Consider the following 23,278-nt stretch of genomic DNA (forward strand, 5'->3'; position numbering starts at 1 on the left):
ACCTGTCATCAAAATAATTGATTTATTCACTGATTTTTGGTTGTTGGTTTAATCTTCAACTCTGTAACCTGGTGTTTTAATTTATCCAGATACAACTTTGGACCCTGGGGATTTTCTAACTCAGTCACCACCTTGTTCTCCAGAGTCAGTTGAGAACAATAAACTCTGGACAGCGCCAGATCTTTGTGTGATAATCCAAGGAGAAAATACCCATCAGAACCCTCCAGCAACACCTCATTATCTCAGTAAACATTTCCAGAGCTCGCCCAATTCCAGTTCTGTCTCAGATCCCTGGTTTCTTTTCCATCTTCAAAGGGGAAGGGTTTTGTGGTTTGTTTTTTCATAAAGATAGTTTGAAAGACCATAGGGCCTGTGTCTGAGCACATTCTATTTTGAAGTCATGTTCTCCTAACTATTTGGCAAAAATAGTGTGAGCTCTTTGGAGCAAGACCTTTACATGCTTCCACTCACTTTGTGCTTCCGTAGCCCAGAGACCCTCATCTGCTGGTGCACAGCCTGGAAGGAGAGAAAGCAAACCCTGTGAGCAAGAGATCAGACTCAGGGCTACTCAGTCTCTAGGAAGGGCCTAACGCACAACTTAATGATGGTCCCCAAAGGCATGCTGGATTCATGAACAGAAAATTCAGGAGGTGCCTGGGTGGCTCAGTCCAGTAAGTATCCAACTCTTGATTTCTCAGGGTTGTGAGATCGAGCCCCAGGTGGGGCTCCACACTCAGCATGGAGACTGCTTGACATTCTCTTTCTCCCTCTTTCTGCTCTCCCTGTGCGCACTCGCTAACATGCTTGTTCTTTCTCTCTCTCTCAAATAAATGAAATAGACCTTGAAAAAAAAGAAAGAAAGAAAGAAAGAAAATTCAGGCTAGTTGGACTCTATTGCCACAGAAGAAACAAGATTAAAATGCAGTTAACTGGAAGTTTAGTGATCCAGAGACAGTAACTCCAAAATTCAATAACAGATTTGCTTACTAAGAAAGCCTGTGGCATCTCCATTCCTGGAGAAACAGTCTGCTATGGGATGGGGATCAAAGAACTGGGTCACAGCCCTACCTTGGTCTCTAACTTGCCATATAACCATGCGTGTTACATGACTTTTCAGGACTTCCATGTTCCCATCTGTCAAGTGAAAAGTTGAGCCGAGTGATCACCAGAGTCCCTTATTACGTACCAACATTTTATATTATATATAAAAACAGAACAAGTAGCCTTCTGTCTCGAGTGGGTATTGATAAGCAGTTGCTTATCTGAGGTTCCTTCCAACTCAAGAATTTACAGACTATTAGTTTCTTTCCTATTTTGAATTGCAAAAATACAACCAGATTCACATTAGATGATACCAAATAACTATTATTAATTATATTAGATATGAAAATAACACCATGGCTATGTAAGAATATGGTCACAACTGCTAGACTTAATACTGAAATGGGTAGGGATAAAGTAACCTGATGTCTGGAATTTGATTTTTTTTTTTAAGATTTTATTTATTTATTTGTCAGAGAGAGAGCGAGAGCGAGCACAGGCAGACAGAATGGCAGGCAGAGTCAGAGGGAGAAGCAGGTTCCCTGTGGAGTAAGGAGCCCGATGTGGGACTCAATCCCAGGATGCTGGGATCATGACCTGAGCCGAAGGCAGCTGCTTAACCAACTGAGCCATCCAGGCGTCCCTGGAATTTGATTTTTAAAAAAATAATAGAACAGTGTATCCAGTAATCTATCCAGATCTCACAAGATGGCTTTTGGGTTGGCACACTTTCTGAATATGGAGTCTGTGTTGTAGAAAAAGGAGTCAAGGGCTAGGTGTATGAAGATGTTCAGGGTCTTAAGTGTTCTGGGCATAGAGCCAAGGGACTAAAAGCTTTAGAGACTGCACAGAGTCTTTGTAAAAAACTGGGATGTGGAGGTTGAGTTAAATTACCTTTTCCTTCCTCTATCTTGTATGGATAGGTTGGTAAACCAAAAGCAATTTCCCCTGAGAGGGAAAATGGGAGTCCTGAGAGGTTTTAGTGACCTTGCTGGGGACACATACAAAGGGCAACATCAAAGGCAGAATAAAGATTGAAGGTTGAGGCTTCATGACTACCTCTCTCCTACACTTCCTTCCATTCTTGCTGGGGAAGTTCCTGAAGTGTAAATGTGCTTTGGGCCCCTACTTGTCCATGCACGTTTTGTGTTTGTCCAGTATCCACATCTCTCTAATCATTCTTAAAACTCTTTCCAGTGGTGAGAGCTCTCCTTTCATAAAATTCACAAGATCTCAGAGCCGTGAGCTAAGAACACCATCCCTGGCTTCTTACAGGACATCAGAAGAAGCAGAGATGCTACACAGAGTAAAAATTCTTACAGAGTAAGAATGTGATGCATGTGTGGTAGTCAGGAGGACCAAATCCTGTAAATCCCACCTACTCTCACTCATTAAAAATACTCTCGGGTTTTAAATTGGCTCCTAAAAGAAGTATGAACTGGTCACAGAAAGATGTTGATATAAACACACCAGCCCACTCAGGCACAAACCATCTGTATTAGTTTCTTGGGGTTTCCATGACACAGGGCCACAGCCAGATAGCTTAAAACAACGTGTATTTTCTCCCGCTTCTGGAAGGTGGAAGTCTGTCATCAAAGTTTCAACAGGGCCAGGCTGCCTCTCAGACTCTGGGTCTGAGAGGAGTCCTTCCTCACCTCTTGCGACCGTCTGGTGGTGGCCACTCACCCTGGCCTTCCTTGGCTTGCAGGCTGCGCCCTTCCACTCTCTGTCTCCATCATTACAAGTGTGTATGTCTCTTCTCGACTTCTTAGGAGAACACCCATCGTCATTGGTTAAGGGCCCATTGTTACCAGGATGACCTCCTCTTAACTAATGTATCTCCAGTGACCCTATTTCCAAATAAGGTCGCCTTCTGAGGGGGGACCTTACCGTCTCCTTTGTGGGGGATACAGAATAGAGTTCCCTTCAAAATATGGTCCAAGCAAATGACATTATGAGAAGGTGTCCATCTGCGCACACTATTGTGACTAGGCTCCTGACTTTACTCTGTGTTAGAGTTAACATTTCCTTTCTGTCTGAAAAGTGATTTTTGGCAAGAAGGATTGAGAGAACAGTCCATGCTCTATGGCCAGGCCCAGCTCCCTCAGAAACCCATGTTCCATCCTATGTGACATGACTCACGGAACCCAAGTGAAGCCAGGTGTGCCAACACAATGATGGCTGGGGAGAGCCAGGCTTGCCATGGGAAGGGCTGCTCAGGGTTCATGGCTTACCCCGCACAGTTCGCTCTGCTGCGTTGGCCTTCACCCCTCTCAGTTCTTCCCCCTCTCCTGGCTCATTCACTCTGCTTTGCTGAAACCACAGCTGCTTCAAATGTAGCCATTTTAATTCTACATTGAGCTGTAAACCAAATAAGTCAAGCCATACAAATCCAACCACCACCACAAGCAAGTTATCCATTTACTGGGCTTTTTCTCAGATGGGGACAGGAGGCATTTGGGGCCTTACCTGCCTGCAGAGTCAGCTTGCTGAAGGGTAATCATCCAACAGGTGAGTGCTCATCAGAATTGCACAGACTGGTCATCGAGGATGTTCAGATCCACAAACAGATCCTACCAGACACCCTTAGTGAATCTAGCAAGCTCTGCCTTCACCATCTGCGCTGTAAAGCAAACATCCAAACTTTGCCTGGTTGCAAATGGTCAGAGTAAATCACTGGGCTTCTTGGATTCTGGTAGAGGTCCTGGTGCCACAGGCTCTGCTCTTCTCTTCTCCCTCCCTCCACCCCCTGCCATGAGGAACAGGGAGATGTTAGGACAGTGAGAGTGTACTTACAGAATCAAAGCTCTGTATGCACTCCTACCACACTGCTTGTATTACCTGCCTTCTGGGCAAATGGAAAGGAGGTGAACCACTCTGCCACACAGAAGATGGAAGGTACAGAGACAAGAAGAAACAAGAAGAAAGAGGAAATCGATGTCAAAGCAGGAAGAAAACATTAATCTTGGGTAAAGCTATCAAGACTTAGGTGACATGGTGATCTCCGAATGTTGAACTGGATGTAGCCAAGGTGCTGGAATCTTTCCAGATTTCAGGGCCTCCTAAAATCCAGTGAAAACCAGTTAAGCCTCAACTTAGAACCAGTTAAACTCCAACCTATCTTAAAACCCATTAAGCCCCAGCTCCCCATTTACCATGGTTGATTACTTGACCTTTGCCTAAATCCTCCCTGTCCTTGTTGAACTGACACATAACAAGACACATAACAAGAGTCAGGGGTCTGTCGGAGTGGCCAGCTCCACTGCGGCTCATCTCCAGACAGCTCAGTTAGGCACACAGGAAAGCTGAGTGGAAAATAAGTCTCTCGGTCTCTAGAAACTGGATTGGGATCTCGATCCAAAGGGACAGTTTTGCCATTGATCTGTGGCTTAAATAGCATGTGGGACAAATCCAGGATATTGTGAAGGAAACATTTTTTCCTTCCATGCCTAAATGCCAAGCATAATTTTTCTGAGTTCTCTCAGTCAGTACCCCTGTTCGAGTGGAACTTCTATTGTGATGTCCACTCTTGAAATCGAGGCTGCCTGCATAGCCACCACCATCATCCAGAAAGCAGAGAATGTGCCGCCATCTTTTTTCTTTCCATCAGTTTTTATCTCTCCTGCTTTGTGTTTATTTATGATGGTTCCAGTTCCCTTTGCACCTGGAGCCACAGTGGCCTTGCTCTGGGTCGGTTCCAATAAAACTGAGTCCTCAGCAGTGAGGTTTTGGAAGGAAAAGAAAGGCAACACAGGGTAGGGCCAGAGATGGAGGCAGATTTGAAAATGCACAGTTATCTCTGGAACTCTGACTTCCTAGCAGTCAAATACTTGACAGACCTGTTACAAGTGAGGATAAGATTAATTATGAGACTTTCTGGAGGTGGGGAGAGGGAAAGGGGGAATAAGTGCTTTCATATTTGTCACTGTTTATTCAAAAAAGAGTAATGCTGATAATGAGGGCTGCTGACCATGAAAAACAGTAACCATTTTTGAAAGGAAGTGGGGGAAATAAAACACTAACATTTCTTTTGAACATCTTCATTGTGTTATCATGTACATATCACAAAATTGACCTGTTTAAAGTTACAGTTCAGTGGTTTCTAGTATATTTAGAGTTCTGCAGCCATTTTCAAAATTTGATTTGAAAGCGTTTCATCACCTCAAAAAGGGACTGATTACACATTAGCAATAAATTCCCAGTCTCCTTCTCCCCTCCCCCACAACCTCTGACAACCATGAACCTACTTTGTGTCTCTGTGGATTTGCCTTTTCTGACAAGTCACAGAAATGGAATCATATACTTTATGAAGTCTTTTGTTGCTGGCTTCTTTCTCCTAGGATAATGTTCTTGAGCTTTGTCCATGTTGTAGCAAGTGTCAGTACGTCATTCCCTTTGTACTGCCGAACAATATTCCATGATACGGATATATGATATTTTGTGTATCCCTTCATCAATTGATGGACGACACACTAGGTATTTTAATTAAAAGGCAAGTTGCCATGATCTCTGTAATCGGCATTGGGTGCCATTTTAGTTGTAGGTATGAGCAGGAACTGTTTTATAAGCTCATATCTACAGCTAAAATGGGGCCCAATGCCAAAGTATTGACACTTGCTACAGCATGGACAGGGAACCTTCTAGCCATGGGACCTCGAGGATGACGTAAATTCCTTAAATCTGAATTTCTTCATCTGAGAGGTGGGAATACCATTAGCTATCTCTTTAGATTGCTGTGGACATTTGATGCACAGTATCCAAAAATAGCAAGTAAATAATACATGCTAATGATATTAACAGTTAACACTGATAGCACATTTAGTGCGGCAGGAATTATGGAAATCCTCAAAGCATCTCTGGGAAATAAGAACTATTATCTTCTCTTTGCTGCTGAGAGACAGGTTAAATACTTGCCCAACATCCAAAAGCTAGGAAATGGCCACACCAAATTTCCAGAGGCTTCAGTTTGGCCACAACTCCCCACATAAGGGGAATGGACAGCAAGGGTTTTATAATTTCAGGGAGGAGCTGCCTGAATATGGATTCAAGGATACCAGCTAAGACCCAAGGATCCTCTTTGCTCCCTGCCCCTCCTCTTTTCCATGTCTCCTCATTCATACCTGAGCCAGAAGCAGGGAAAGAGAATGACACACTAGATGGGGGAGTACAACCAGCGGACACCTATCAGACCAGCTAGAGTGCTCAGCCTCACACTCAGCCGTGAACTTGTAGGCATGTTCTGTGTTGGCATCATTGACAAGATTTCATACGGTCTAAAGTTATTTTATTAGACGGGAGGGTGAACACTTTTAGATACAGATCCATTCTATCAAGAGAATTAAAAACACAAATAAAAATATAATCTAATTATGCTATCATCATTAGGTCAACCTGCAGGCATCCACTGCCACAAACTTAAATAGAAATAATTTTTTGCTATTGATACTAAATTCCTTTAAATCCTCGAGGCCACATGGCTAGAAGGTTGCCTGAGTCACAACTTTATGGCTTTCAGTCTGGTTCTAAATTTTTACATATCCATTAGACTGTCTCACCAAAATGCTGTATGCAGGAACATCACCATGATAGCACACACTAATTTGTTTTCATAATGAATGATCGATGCAGTAAGACCACTTTGGAAAATGTCACCAAAACCCATAAGGAAAAAAACAGAAGCAGAATCCCAGGATGAAGCTGTTGGAACAAATGCAGGGCTTAAGAAACCTCAAAGTAAAGCAAATTGTCTGGCTAGATGCTATGGCCTCCTCGGTATGGGGATCCGGGCCCCTTGGTTTATGGGACTAGGAGAAGCTGCACAGAGCACCCTCCAGCTAAAGTTGACATGTTGACTCATTCCCATCAGCTAAGGAATTAGCCTCTTGTGCCCATGTTGACATTTCAGGTCTCAGATTAATGGTTTCAGATGTCCCCATTACCATCACCACTCACCAACCATCAGCACTTTTAAATTAGTATTGGGAACAGAGGAGTAAACAGAAGCACAGCCCAGCCTTCCACCAAATTCAACTACCCCTAAAGGGGGGGGGGGGGAGGAACATCTGATAGTCAAAAAAACAACTAGGTTGAAAGACACATTTATGTCAGCATTGACACAGGCTAGTTATTTGTTACTCCATGAGGGTCATTAGCTGTGCTGCTCTAAGAGTGAGGGAGAAAACATTTCAAGGCTAGAGGCAAATAGCATTTCAATGGTCCCCAACTGGCTGAAGTCACAGGAAAACTAATACAGATTTTCCTTCTAACATTCCTCTCTCAACAATCTCCCTGATTATACAGTATAAAATAGAAACAATTTTGGCTACTAATCCTAAATAATCCTAAACCTTGGATACTAAAACCAGGAACTATTTATTCTCTTATACTTCTAGGTACGAAGGTGTTTTCTACCCATATTACCACAATCATAACAATCTGCTCTTTTAATTAAAAGAGTATGTTCTCTCCCCACTTACAGCATTAATGCTTCACGTGCATAAAGGACCTTTTCATAAACCCACTCACGGGTATTCAGGGATCAGGATGGAGGTAATATTTTTTAAATGTTCTTAATATTGCAATCAATTGGGGATTATTTTTTTAAGCCAATTCCTTGAAAATTCTGGATAATGTATTTTCATCAGTTGTTTTTTTATTGTCTTTTTAGTTAGGAGTATAACCCTAGCTTGCAGATACTCTAAGCTTCTTCAGGAAGGGGGATTTACACTTGCAGTCTCTGAGCTAAAATAAGCAGGAAGCCATTTTGTTCAGGCCCACAGCTGGTGGCCACCTCATCCCTGTCTCCACCTGTGGTCGCCCCAATCAAGATGATCGTTGGCCCATTTGTGCAGACTCACATTTTTGCCATGGTTCTTTACTGGACTGGAAAAACTACTCTGCTTTCTGGTGATCACAAGCTGATGTTGTCATGTTTGTAAAATGCAGCTCTAAACTCTACCCTTCCCTGCTAGTCAGTCAAGGAGACCTGGACTTTGGTTCTTTTTAAATTATCACTAATAGTCTTTATTTACTTTGCACTCCCTCCCAGAAGGATCTGAAGTAAATTGCTTTAGATATGGTTCTGCTCTACTGTGACCTTGGGCAGATTGTAACAGTCATAAAAGTTCTAACCTTTCACAGTGCTGCACTGTTAGAAAGCCTTCTCCAACCCTTCCCTTGTTAAAGTTATTACCCTCCGAGAATACCAGTTGACCCATATGTTTCTGGTAGAGCTAACAGATGGGAAACACTCTGGAAAACAAGGGCAGAGAACAAATGCAGGGGTCTCCCTCTTAATCTACAGACTGGTAGGACTAGCGTTTCAGTACGTTGGTCCAACTTTGGCTTCAGTTCTGGCCTCCAGAGAAGTTCCCATCCTGGATATTTGTCAAGAACAAGAGGGCAGAAATGCCCAGACCAGGGGGGTCAGCCTGCCAAGGATCCATACAAGGAACTTCTTAGAAAAATACGAATTGAGGAATTTGGCCTGGATATCAGTAGCTGGAAAGAGGCCTTGAATTTTCTTAGCAGATGATTTCAGGAATATCTAAATTCTGGAGTTTACAGATTATGGACTACAGCTTAAATTATAAGTCTAGAGTCTCTAAGAATCATAGCATTTCAGAATTGAAATCAGTCCCCTAACTGATCTTCCAGCCCTGATCCAAGCACCCAACCCTTCTAGAATTTCATATGGCTTCTGCTTTGGGAGCTCACCTTTTATCAGATAGCTCACTTCATGCTTGGGACATATTAATCATTAAACAGTTACTCTTCTTGGTGCCAGGCCTTCTGCCTTCTAACATGACCCATTCATTGTGGTTCTCCCCAGGATTGGGCATGTGGATGGTCACATGAGGCGCTTTGCTCTTTTGTTGAACTCGAATATGCTTCCATGTGATTTTCTCCAGGTAGAGGATTTCTCTTCCTGTGCTTTTGGATATACTTTCTCAGCAGTCACAGAAGCCCTGAATGATTTCAGAAACAAGGCACAAAGCCTGTGAGAGTTGGCACACCTTCCTTTTTACTCCCAAGTTCCCCTTGTCCTCTATGTCTCTTCCTTTTCCTCTGATATTTGCACCCAGCTCTCATAATTCTTCAGGAAATTAAACATGAACTCATACACAGAAGGCAGAAGGTTCCAGTGGAAAGAGAAGAGGAACTGGGTTCAAACCCTGAAAATATTCACCTCTGAAGCTTTATAATAAATATTACTATTTACCTGATGGGGGTGGGAGTATAACAATAGAATATAAGTGAATATTCATTATAAATTGCAATGTACTATGAAGTTACTGAATTCTTTAATGTTAAATTCTAGAAGATCTCAAGCATCATGTGGTCCTAGGTTCTTGTTTTACATGAAGACATTAAACTGAGAAAAAAAGTGACATGTCCAAGGACCACAACACCAACTAGAAATGGAAGCCTGATTTTCCAACTCACAATCCTTTGCTCCTTCTCCTGCCTCTCTGTGGAACGATGAAATCAATAGTCATCCATGCACAGACCCCTAAACAGTACCCAACACATATTAGGTGCTCAATAACGAATGGCTGAAGAAACATATGAGTAAATGAATCAATGAATGACTAATATTCCTTTATGAGGATGACATTCTTTAGTTTCCCTCAAATGTCACTTCTGTTTTTAATCATTTTAATTAAGAGTCTGTTAAGGAGCTCAATGCTCCACATGGACTTGTGAAGATTATATGAAACAATGCATGAAAGTCCTTCAAAGCTTTGGTGTCTGGCAGTGTCTGGCAAGTCAGTAAATGTTAACTAATTACTATTGTACTGTTTTCTAGCCGTTGTTCTAAAAAGATTGTGCTGATGCTCTAAAAACTCACTAATCTGAAAATCACTTTGCAGTCTACTAACCAAAGGAACTGCAAAAGTAGTTAACTCCTATCCTGTGCCTTTAACTAGGCCATCCATCCCTGCCCCTCGTTGTTGGCACCCAAAAAGACACAAAGTCCCACACTTTCTAACTTCTTTCTCTGGGCTCATGTTTACTTAGCTCCTGACCTTTGGGCTCTGTCCCCCATTCCCAGTCAGGACTTGCCTCTTGGACCTGACAAGTTGTTTGGCTTTACCCTATTTTACCCTGCACATTCTTTCTCCCTCTCCTTCAATCTCAATCAAATCAAAATTCTGGAATTTCCCTTGGTTCCCTGAACTCCCAAGCATCCTGACAGCTCTCTTCCCCCTAAACAAGGCCTTCTCACTTGACCCAAATTTTGGCATGTCTGCCTCTGCGTTATATGTAGGTCAGACACTTTCTGGTTTGTAGCATTTGTTAGAAATGCTGATTTTTAATACTTGGGTCTGGAGGGTAGACTCAGGCTCTTCATCTTTCTGTGTTTCAGAGAAGAGGAATAAAAATTATTTTTCTTCTTTTTTTTCCAACTTTTTATTGATATTCCAGTATAGTTAACATACAATGTAATATTAGTTTCAGTTGTACAATATAGTGATTCAACACTTCGATACAACGCTCCTTGTGTGTCACGACAAGTGTACTCCTTAATCCCCATCACCCATTTCACGCCCCCCACTCACCTCCTCTCAGTTTGTTCTCTATAGTTAAGAGTCTGTCTTATGGTTTGCCTCTCTCTCTCCCCCTACCCACATTCATTTGTTTAGTTTCATAAATGCCACACGTGAGTGAAATCATATGCCTTTTATCTTTCTCTTTTTTCCTTAGCATAATACACTCCAGTTCCATCCACATTGTTGCATTGCAAATAGCAGGATTTCGTTCTTTTTTATAGCTGAGTAATATCCATTATACACACACACACATACACACACACAACATTTTCTTTATCCGTTCATCAGTCAATGGACATTTCATCTCTTTCCATAATTTAGCTATTGTAGATAATACTGCTATAAATGTTGGTGTGCGTGTATCCCTTTGAATTAGTATTTTTGTATTCTTTGGGTAAATACCTAGAAATGCAATTCCTGGATTGCAGGGTAGCTCTATTTTTAACTTTATGAGCAATCTCCATACTGTTCTTCAGAGTGGCTGCTCCAGTGTGCATTCCCACCAACAACCCAAGAAAGTTCCTTTTTCTCCACATCCTTGCCACCTGTTGTGTCCCGTGTTGTTAATTTTAGCCTTTCTGACAGGTGCAAGGTGATATCTCACTGCAGTTTTGATTTGTATTTCCTCGATGAGTGATACTGAGCATCTTTTCATAGGTCTGTTGGCCATCTGTATGAATTCCTTGAGAAACCGTCTATTCATGTCTTCTACCCATTTTTATTAATTATTTTTATTAACGTGTAATGTGTTATTTGCCCTAGGGGTACAGGTCTGTGAATTGCCAGATTTACACACTTCACAGCACTCACCATAGTACATACCCTCCCCAATGTCCATAACCCAACCACCCTCTCCCAGCAACCCTCAGTTTTTTTTTTTTTGTGAGATTAAGAGTCTCTTACAGTAGATCTCCCTCCAGATCCCATCTTGTTTCATTTTTTCCTTCCATTCCCCACAAACCCCCCACTCTGCCTCTCAAATTCCTCATATCAGAGATATCATATAATTATCTTTCTCTGATTGACTTATTTCACTCACCATAATACCATCTAGTTCCATCCATGCCGTTGCAAATGGCAAGATTTCATTTCTTTTGATGGCTGCACAATATTCCATTTTGTGTGTGTATATTTGTATATATACCACCTTTTCTTTACCCATTCATCTGTTGAAGTACATCTAGGTTCCTTCAATGGTTTGGCTATTGTGGACATTGCTGCTATAAACACTGGATTGCACATACCCCTTCAGATCACTACATTTGTATCTTTAGTGTAAATACCCAGTAGTGCAATTGCTGGGTCATAAGGTGGTTCTATTTTCAACTCTTTGAGAAACCTCCATACTGTTTTCCAGAGTGGCTGCACCAGCTTGCATTCCCACCAACAGTGGAGAAGGATTCCCCTTTCTCTGCATCCTCGCCAGCATCTATCATTTCCTGACTTGTTAATTTTAGCCATTCTGACTGGTGTGAGGTGGTATCTCATTGTGATTTTGATTTGTATTTCCTTGATGCCGAGTGATGTGGAGCACTTTTTCATGTGTCTGTTGGCCACCTGGATATCTTCTTTGCAGAAATGTCTATTCATGTCCTCTGCCCATTTCTTGATTGGATTATTTGTTCTGGTGTTGAGTTTGATAAGATCTTTATAGATGTTGGATACTAGATTGATACAGTTTGAAAATATCTTCTCCCACTCTGTCAGTTGTCTCTTGGTTTTGTTGACTGTTTCCTTTGCTGTGCAAAAGCTTTTGATCTTGATGAAGTCCCAATAGTTCATTTTTGCCCTTGCTTCCTCTGCCTTTGGTGATGTTTCTAGGAAGAAGTTGCTGCGGCTGAGTTTGAAGAGGTTGCTGCCTGTGTTCTCCTCAAGGATTTTGATGGATTACTGTCTCACATTGAGGCCTTCCATCCATTTGGAGTCTATTTTTGTGTGTGATGTAAGGAAGTGGTCCAGTTTCATTTTCTGCATGTGGCTGTCCATTTTTCCCAACACCATTTGTTGAAGAAACTTTTTTCCACTGGATGTTGTTTTTTGCTTTGTTGAAAATTAGTTGACCATAGACTTGAGGGTCTATTTCTGGGCTCTCTACTCTGTTCCATTAATCTATGTGTCTGTTTTTGTGCCAGTACCATACTGTCTCAATGATGACATCTTTGTAATAGAGCTTGAAGTCTGGAATTGTGATGCCACCAACTTTGGATTTCTTTTTCAACATTCCTCTGGCTATTCGAGGTCTTGTCTGGTTCCATGTAAATTTTAGGATTGTTTGTTCCATTTCTTTGAAAAAAACTGATGGCATTTTGATAGGGGTTGCACTAAATATGTAGATTGCTTTAGGTAACATAGACATTTTCACAATATTTGTTCTTCCAATCCATGAGCATGGAACACTTTTCCACTTCTTTGTGTCTTCTTCAATTTCTTTCATGAGTACTTTATAGTTTTCTGAATACAGATTCTTTGCCTTTTTGATTAGGTCTATTCCTAGGTATCTTATGTACCTAGGAATAAATGGGATCGACTCCTTAATTTCTCTTTCTTCCGTCTTGTTGTTGGTGCATAGAAATGCAACTGATTTCTGTGCATTGATTTTATATCCTGACACTTTACTGAATTCCTGTATAGGTTCTAGAGCTTTGGAGTGGAGTCTTTTGGGTTTTCCACATAAAGTATCATATCATCTGCAAAGAGTGAGAGTTTGACTTCTTCTTTGCCAATTCAGATGCCTTTAATCTCTTTTTGTTGTCTGATTGCTGAGGCTAGGACTTCTAGTACTGTGGACATCCCTGCTATGTTCCTGACCTTAGCAGAAAAGCTCTAAGTTTTTCCCCATTGAAAATGATATTCACTGTGGGTTCTTCACAGATGGCTTTAATGATATTGAGGTATGTACCTTCTATACCCACACTTTGAAGACTTTTGATCAAGAAAGGATGCTGTACTTTGTCAAACACTTTTTAAGCATCTATTGAGAGTATCATATGGTTCTTATTCTTTCTTTTATTAATGTATTATATCATTAATATTGTATTGTATCAATAATGTATTGATTTGCAGATGTTGAACCAACCTTACAGCCCAGGAATAAATCCCACTTTGTGAATAATCCTTTTAATGTACTGTTTGATCCTATGACTAGTATTTTGGTGGGAATTTTCACATCTGTGTTCATCATGGATATTGGTCTGTAATTCTCTTTTTTGATGGGGTCTTTGTCTGGTTTTTGGATCAAGGTAATGCTGGCCTCATAAAATGAGTTTGGAAGTTTTCCTTCCATTTATATTTTTTGGAAGAGTTTCAGGAGAATAGATATTAGTTCTTCTTTAAATGTTTGGTAGAATTCCCCTGGGAAGCTATCTGGCCCTGGGCTCTTGTTTGTTGGGATATTTTTGATGACTGCTTCAATCTCCTTACTGGTTGTGGGTCTGGTCAGGTTTTCTGTTTCACTCAGTTTTGGTAGTTTATATGTCTCCAGAAATGCATCTATTTCTTCCAGATTGTCAAATTTGCTGGAGTACAGTTGCTCATAATATGTTCTTATAATTGTTTATATTTCTTTGGTGTTGGTTGTGATCTCTGCTCTTTCATTCATGATTTTATTTATTTGGGTCCTTTCTCTTTTCTTTTTGATAAGTCTGGCCAATGGCTTATCAATCTTATTAATTCTTTCAAAGAACCAATCCTTAGTTTTATTGATTTGTTCTACTGTCCTTTTGGTTTATATTTCATTGATTTCTGCTCTGATCTTTATTATCTCTCTTCTCCTGCTGGATTTAGGCCTTCTTTGCTGTTCTTTCTCCAGCTCCTTTAGGTGTAAGGTTAGACTGTGTACTTGAGACTTTTCTTGTTTCTTGAGAAAGGCTTCTATGGCTATATACTTTCCTCTTAGGACCACCTTTGCTGTGTCCCACAGATTTTGAATCATTGTGTTTTCATTATCACTTGTTTCCATGAATTTTTTTCAATTCTTCTTTAATTTCCTGGTTGACCCATTCATTCTTTAGTATGATGCTCTTTAGCCTCCATGTATTTGAGGTTTTTTTTTTAAACATATGCCCTTTATTATGTTCCTTTATTTATAGGGAAACCCAAACATTTCAGATCTAGTTTCCAGCAGTTTATGGAATGCCTTTATTGATGATGACTTTGACTCCATTTGAAATTTCTCTATTTGCTGTTACAGATGGTGAGTGTTAGTATCACATCCTACTTTCAGGGTTGTCATTGGTTAAATTTTTTTTTCATTTATTTATTTTCAGCATAACAGTATCATTATTTTTTCACCACACCCAGTGCTCCATGAAATCCGTGCCCTCTATAATACCCACCACCTGGTACCCCGACCTCCCACCCCCCCGCCACTTCAAACCCCTCAGATTGTTTTTCAGAGTCCATAGTCTCTCATGATTCACCTCCCCTTCCAATTTACCCCAAGCCCCTTCTCTCTAACTCCCCATGTCCTCCATGCTTTTTGTTATGCTCCACAAATAAGTGAAACCATATGATAATGGCTTTAAAGCTATTCCAATCAAAATTCCACTGGTATTCTTTAAAGAGCTGGAGCAAATAATCCTAAAATTTGTATGGAATCAGAAGAAACCCCGAATCGCTAAGGAAATGTTGAAAAACAAAAAATAAAACTGGGGGCATCACATTACCTGATTTCAAGCTTTACTACAAAGCTGTGATCCCCAAGACAGCATGGTACTGGCATAAAAACAGACACATAGACCAGTGGAACAGAGTAGAGAGCCCAGATATGGACCCTCAACTCTATGGTCAAATAATCTTTGACAAAACAGGAAAAAATATACAGTGGAAAAAAGACAGTCTCTTCAATAAATGGTGCTGGGACAACTGGGCAGCTATATGTAGAAGAATGAAACTCGACCATTCTCTTACACCATACACAAAGATAAACTCAAAATGGATAAAAGACCTCAATGTGAGACAGGAATCCATCAGAATCCTAGAGGAGAACATAGGCAGTAATCTCTTTGATATCAGCCACAGAAACTTCTTTCAAGATATGTCTCTAGAGGCAAAGGAAACAAAAGCGAAGATGAACTTTTGGGACTTCATCAAAATCAAAAGCTTCTGCACAGCAAAGGAAACAGTCAAGAAAACAAAGAGGCAACCTACGGCATGGGAGAAGATATTTGCAAATGACAGTACAGACAAAAGGTTGATATCCAGGATCTATAATGAACTCCTCAAACTCAACACACACAAAACAGACAATCATATCAAAAAATGGGCAGAAGATATGGACAGACACTTCTCCATGTGTTTGAGTTCTTTCCAACTTTCCTCTTGTGATTGAGTTCTAGTTTCAGAGCATCGTGGTCTGAAAATATGCAGGGAATGATCCCTATCTTTTGGTACTGTTTGAGACCTGATTTGTGACCCAGGATATGATGTATTCTAGAGAATGTTCCATGTCCACTAGAGAACAATGTGTATTCTGTTATTTTGAGATGGAATGTTCTGAATATATCTGTGATGTCCATCTGGTCCAGTGTGTCATTTAAGGCCTTTATTTCCTTGTTGATCTTTTGCTTGGATGACCTGTCCATTTCAGTGACGGGGGTGTTAAAGTCCCCTACTATTATTGTATGATTATTGATGCATTTCTTTGATTTTGTTATTAATGGGTTTATGTAGTTGGCTGATCCCATGTTAGAGGCATAGATATTTAAAATTGTTAGATCTTCTTATGGGACAGACCCTTTGAGTATGATATAGTGTCCTTCCTCATCTCTTATTATAGTCTTTAGCTTAAAATCTAATTTATCTGATATAAGGATTGCCACCCCAGCTTTCTTTTGATGTCCGTTAGCATGATAAATTGTTTTCCACCCCCTCACTTTAAATTCTACCCATTTTTTAACTGGTTTATTTTTCTTCTTTACTTTTGTAAAGAAGCTAGTTTAACCAAACTAGCTCTTTCCACCCCTTTCCATCTGTTGCCTCTGGTCTCCCATTTTATTCGACATGCCCATGAAGTATGATTCTTGAGTGCTTTATTGGGTTATTTTCCTTTTGTGGACTTCATATATATATCACACACATATATATAAACACATGCCATATATGATCCGCATCATTTTCCAGGATGCTTGAAGCTTCCTTCTTAATATCTGTGTGTATCTGAACTTTATCAAGACAAAAGACTGAACTTGGGGTAATGTCAGTAGACAAGAAAGAACTTTGGTAAATTCAGAAATAGGGGATTATCCCTGAAGTTCTGGTATGGACAAGACTTATTCATTGTCTTTCTAATCTCTGTGTCTCCTCATGAATTACCACTTAATATCTTCTCATTTAATGGTGCATCTACCCTTGCTATAATCCCAGCCTGAATATAAGTTCCTACAGAGCATGGACTTGAACTTTTTATATTCATAACTCTGTCTTTAGAACCGAAGAAACAGTACTTGGCAAATAGCAGACAACCAATCAATGTTTGTTAAAGAATGAATGAATGAATGAATGAATGAATGAATGAATGAATGAGAAGCAGGATGGAATTGTGGTTGGACCATAGCATTAGGCATCAGAGAGATCCCTATTCTGGCAAAGCTACTTCCCAGCTATGAGACATCTCTGAATTTCAATTTCTTCATCTGTAAAATAAGATGGTAATGGTACATCCCTCATAGGTTTGGGAGATAGTTAAATAAGAGAATGCCTATTAAAGTTCTTAGAACAGTAGCTAGCATATTTTCAAAACCAGATAAATGTTAACTGTTACAGCCATTCTTTTCAGTGAAAATCCTCAACTATTGAAGCTTATTAACGATAACTGAACTAATTTAGTATGACTCGTAGTGATGACTGTACTAAAGACAGATTAGTTTCATTCAATTGTCAGCAAGATGTTACTTAGAGAGCCAGGTTGACAAAACATGTATCAGTCACACCTGCCATGTTTGAAATACTATACTAGGATTTCAGGAGTGAGCAAGAGGCAAGGACAGGAATGACAGAGTCTCTCCTCCAGGGACAGAAAATCTATAGGAGCTTCTATGTAGGCAGTACTATGCTGAGTATATATGAATACTAGGAGCTATTTCCTCCCACATCATCTGACTTCTTGTGTTTTGCAGAAAATTATTCTCCAACACTTAACCTTTTTTTTAAACCCTTACAGTGAGCAACCCACTCACTCTCTCATGAAACATCTCATTCTACTTGGGAATGGTAGTCACAATTAGAAAGGTTTTCCTTAAAATTAGCACAGATCTATTTTTCTGTGATTTCTATACATTGATCTATCTTCTGCCTTCTGAAGGGGATGATTTTTTCCCTAAATATCAAAAGTTAGCTAAGTAAGACTTGCAAGCCCAATGCAACTACCCGTATATTTTTGTAAATAAAGTTTATTAGAACACAGCCTAGCTTACTTATTTATCTATTGTCTGTGGCTGCTTTTGCACAATAGCAGACTAGTTGCAACAAAGAACGTATGGCCTACAAAGTCAAAGATATTTATTATTTGTCCCTTGTAAGAAAGTTTCGACCTTTGCTGTATATGGAAGGCTTTGAAACACTTACAATTAATATGTGGGAAGCCCAGAACTGTGCCTAAAACTGTAGGTGGAATCTAGTGGAAGCAGAATAAAAGCACAATATCACCTCCTTTGTCCTGGACACCATACTTCTAAGATTAGCTTGATCTTTGACTGACATGTAATCCTAGCATGTATAAAGGACTACCTCTCTGAGATTATTTTCCCCAGGAGCTTCTGTTAAATTCTTCCTCCCCACCCTGCACTGCTGTAGCTTAGTGTTAGAAACTATGTCCAAAACTTTACATCCTTCCAGCCTGTCCAAAGCAATCTGAAAACAACTGAGCATATATTAAAGGACTGCATTGGTAAGGGTCATATCAGATGATGATATGCCCAAGCTAGGATTTTTTAAGAGAATACAATCAAGAACCCATTGATATACCTGTGGGCAAGGTTGAACGAACTAACAAGGGAATTTGTGACCACTGCTTCCCCATAGAGGGGGAATGGCAGGGAGGGATTTTGCTGAGACCCAGTGAGAGCTGGAGCCATGGAAGAAGGCCTGCCCAGCTGGAACTGTGGTAGTAGAGACACGACCACTGCCAGCACCAAGCCACGAGGAAGGCAGGGAGGAAGGAAAATATTACCCTGATGTGCTCTGCTCCCACCCTCTGCCTCTTGTGAGTGGAGCCCAAGCTGAAGCTTAAGTGCGGGATCAGAAGTCACCTCCACAAGGCACAGGGCAGGCCTGAGAGGAGGTGCAGAAGTTGGGGGGAGAGAATGACAAGGCTAAATGATGCGCCAGGCACTTAATAAATACTGAGTGAATAAACAGATGGATGAATGAAGTGAGCCCAAGGCCCGTTGTTCAGTTAACGTTTGTTAACTTCTGTTAACGTTTGTTAATTTCTGTCGAATTGCAGAAATGAGTGTTGGGGCCGTGATCTCCTTTATGATCTTGCCCCAGAGTCATCACTGCTATGGCTTGGCATTCCAGACTTTCTCCCCTTAGTGGAGGCCTTGTCCTGTACTCTACACCCTCTGCACCCTTCCCTAGCCTCGGCGGACCCCGCGGTGTTTCCTGCAAGAGGGTAAAAGAAGTCTGGATTCTTCTGAACAGAGCCAGGACCTTATAAAAGAGAGGGCTTTAAGTCCTGAAGTTATTCTCAGAATCTAAAATGCATTCTAGAATGTTTGGAGTCTTAAAAAAGAAGAGCAATTGGTGGCTTTTAAGACAGCTGCCCCAGACATTTGTCTTACAGGTTCTGGATTTGTCAGACACCTCATTATCAGGTGCCTTGGGGCTGGCTGTCTCATGTCCAAATGGCTCTCAACACATCATAGGCTTTTATCGCAAAGATGTCTGGGCTCTACATTCCTTTGGACAGTTGTAGTAATGCTGAAATAGGGGTGTGTGTGAGAGAGATCCTCAGTGGCCCACTTGTCACTCGCTCCTCCATCAGTTGTGTCAACCCGGAAAGTATTCAACACTTGATTCCCCAGGGGATATTCCTAAGGATTCTGAATTTTGAAGACATAGAACCAATTTGAAGGCTAGCTACTCTAACTAGATTTTTTAGCATGGAACGCACAAGACAAAATTGGGCACTGAATTGGGAATTGTGTGGTGCATAAAAAATGAATCTTGGAACACTGAAAAAATAAAATAAAACTTTTTTAAAAAGCAAAGTTTAAAAAGTAACTGCAGACGTCGGTGGCCCAATTTTGATTCGAGTCCTGGAATCATTTTTGTTCTAACTCAGAGCCTCAGAGCCGTAGTACTGGCAGTTGTCACCTTGTGCCTCCCAGACTCAGGCCATTCAATTCCCAGGGTTTAGAATGTCCTATACAAAACCCAGGGCCAGATACACTGGAAGGAGCAAAGTGGGAACCAGGATTTCTGATGGGCATGGCCCAAGTGATAGAAGCCCACACCCAACAGCTCAGTGAACAACCTTATCTTCACCAAAAGTTAGTCCCTCTTGGAAAAGCATTCTTCCACTGAGGCTCACATGAACCCATGAGACAGTGTCAAATCTGAGCTTCAGGTGAGCGCCACCAAACACCAGAAATTCAGCCCCGGCCATGATGGGATTTGTCAATTAACCTCACTCAAGGTCTCAAGGACCAAATTTCATCTAAATTTCGTCAAATTTCAATCTCGTCCCAATTAGGATGACTGGCAAAATTTGAGTAAGAACTACTCATATATAGTAGTACTATGTCACTGTTAATTTCCTGATCTTAATCATTGCACTGTTAAGTGTAAGTTAAGTGTTAAGGTAGGAGAATGCCCTTAGTCTTAGGAAAATATACTGAAAAATTTAGGGGTTAAGAGGCATCATGACTGCAACTTATTCTCAAGTGATTCAGAAAAATAATGATTTTCATATACGGGGAAGAAAGTGATAAATTAAATATAGTAAATTATTAACTGTTAGGGTATCTGAGTGTAGGATTTATGGGATTTTCTTTTTTTACGATTTTTTGCAACTTTTCTCTAAGTTTGAAATTACTTCATAATTAAGTTGCCAAGAAACTAATTTCAAAAAACAAGGGCCATCGGGGCGCCTGGGTGGCTCAGTGGGTTAAGCCGCTGCCTTCGGCTCAGGTCATGATCTCAGGGTCCTGGGATCGAGTCCCACATTGGGCTCTCTGCTCAGCAGGGAGCCTCCTTCCTCCTCTCTCTCTCTGCCTGCCTCTGCCTACTTGTGATCTCTCTCTGTCAAATAAATAAATAAAATCTTTAAAAAAAAATAAAAAAAAAAAGAGGGCCATCGAATGCCTATCACTGAAGGGCAGTGATTGCGGTCACACTGGCGCTGAGAAGTGAGTCAGAAATGATCTCCCCTCTTTGTCATCCTTCAGCTAAAATGAGTCATTTTGTCTTTCAGCTAAAGAACCTTTCTATTCATGGAGGTGAGCACTACAGAAGCTTTCCACATAAATCCTGAAGGTAAGGGCAACCTGATCACATGTCCCTCTGTCATACCTCCATCTGTCCTGCTGTCCATTTCAACCAGGCAAGGGTGGGGACTTGCCTAACTTGGCTCACAGAGAAAATAATTCCAAACTGGTCGATGTCCACATTGTCTCATTCTGCTGTTCTCAAAGACCTTTTCGATCTTCCAACTCGTCTTGCTCAAAACCTTCCATTTCTCTAAAAGGAAATACCAAAACTATTAATAGCTGATATCTCATATTGTGGTGCAATTATGAGAGATTTTTATTTTTTTCTTATGTTTTTTTCTGTCCTTGAGAGAATGTCAACAATGACTGTGTTACTTTCAAATCAGGAAAAGAAATACTGTTTGCTCTTATTTTCCCAAGCAGCTCTATGTAAATTTGTGCCATCGCTTTCTGTGCCCTCTTCAGCCCCCTAATGTCATCACTGCCTTGTGTCTTCATTTTCCCAGCCCAATGACAGACCTTCTGGAAAGACTCAGAGGTGAAAGGCCCTAGATTTTATCTTTCTACTATCAGAAAGCAAAATCATTTTATGGCCCACTGAGTCCCAGGTACAATCTTCTGGCTGGGATCTCACAAGCTATTGTGAGATAGCTTGTGAGAAGTTGCCTCTCTTCACTTATAGTATCCTGTTGCCATTTTGGTATTGGAATTGGGTAGGAGTACTTAACTCACATTTTCCCCCTTCATCCCAACTCAAATACCGTGGCCCTATTCCACCTCCCTAGGATGCCAGCCCCAGCTGACAAATCAGTCATGTGGAGTATCAAGACTCCATTGCCCAATGGAGAAACCAAGCCATATGGCTTTCCTCAGTATATACTACAGTAAAATGGGCTCTAGACCCACTGAGACCAGTGTAACCATGTAAACCTGAGAACGCACTCTGCCTTCCAGAAGAAGTTATGGGCTCTTGAAGATATGAAACTGACTGGGTCATTGGTAGAAGAAAGTTGTGGGCCAAAATTGTCCTAGGATTTCCTGAGGTCCCCATAGGATATTTACTAGTCTTCCAAAATTGAAATAGCTCTTTGAGGCTTAGCCCAACAAGAACTCCTGTTTTTCATGAAAATGGGCTAAATGTATAGTATTCAGACAGAAGTTGCCAAAATCCTCTGGCACAGCAAGGCCCTGGGGGCATAATATAGCCTGCCCAAGAGTATTAGGTAACATTGCAACTGGTGAGCCAACCTAGCCAGATAACTAGCAGCCAATTTGGGTTTGTGCCTCTTGATGCCAAATGCCTCTGAGATTTTGTTTGAATGGAATGGAAAACAAAGAAAAACAGGATAGCACTGGATACTGTGAGTAGTCCTTCCATTCACGAGGACAGAGAGTTCCAGAAAAGCTTTGTGTAGTCTGAACTGTGTTGCAAAGCACCAGGGGGATTTGGCTGCTATTTTTATTTTATATACCACACTATTGCACTAAAGATTTGTGATTCAGTCTCTAATTGCTTCATAAAATTTGGTATTTTTAAACAATTAGACACCCATTCTTGGCAGTGGTTTAGCTGCAAATACCTTTTTCCATGGCTCAGAGAGTGTAGAGCAGGTGAGGCTGTGGTACTTGTGGTACCAACTTGTGAGTCAAGGCCCAAGAGTAAATCCCAAGGTGCTAGGATTGGTACACGCTCTTCCTGCTCATCTTCACGCATGCCTCTTTTGTCCCTGGTCGATCTCCCTTCCCTGCACCCACCTCCCATTTTCCTCCACCCTTTACTCAACCTAGTGTTTGGTTTGAAATGCTGCCTCTGATGCCCATGAGTATCTGTGAAAACACAGGCAAGAATTTGAGAACATTTCCATGGTCATCCAAGAGAAACAGAAAGGCAGCTCAGTTTCAGGCTGAAAAGAACAACCAAAAAGCAATGCTCATAAAGAAGTTTAGAGGGGAAAATCTCCCTAGAAGAGAGGATTAAAATTAAGCCTGGATTCTCAGTTCCTTGCCAAGACTCCACAAAAGTGCCACAGTCCATTTTGTGGCCTTGAATCTGGTGTCTGTTCTCTTTGACTTAACTTTCAGCCGTTCAGTCTTGCCCCAGTGATCTGCCTAACAATCCCTCCCTGGCATCTCCTCCTGAGGGTGGAACAGAACACCACTCAGACTGGCACACCAGGTTTTTTAACAAAAGCTTGGCATCCTCTCGACTCTGCCTATTTCATCTCTCCACCTCCAGCCTTTTCCCAAGCTCCC

The 23,278-nt window shown here is 41.0% G+C and overlaps 1 protein-coding gene across 5 annotated transcripts in view; it reads left to right on the top strand.

The window, feature by feature from the left end:
• Nucleotides 1-23,278, top strand: part of PRLR (prolactin receptor) — a 170,090-nt gene that overhangs the window by 106,839 nt on the left and 39,973 nt on the right. For all 5 annotated transcript variants that reach the window (XM_082725870.1, XM_082725873.1, XM_082725872.1 and 2 more), the window contains one exon: nt 21,010-21,071. The gene's annotated coding sequence lies outside the window, so the exon portion shown is untranslated. The remainder of the gene's footprint in view (nt 1-21,009; nt 21,072-23,278) is intronic.

Source organism: Mustela nivalis (assembly GCF_964662115.1).
Source record: "Mustela nivalis genome assembly, chromosome: 3".
NCBI classification, from domain to species: Eukaryota; Metazoa; Chordata; class Mammalia; order Carnivora; family Mustelidae; genus Mustela; species Mustela nivalis.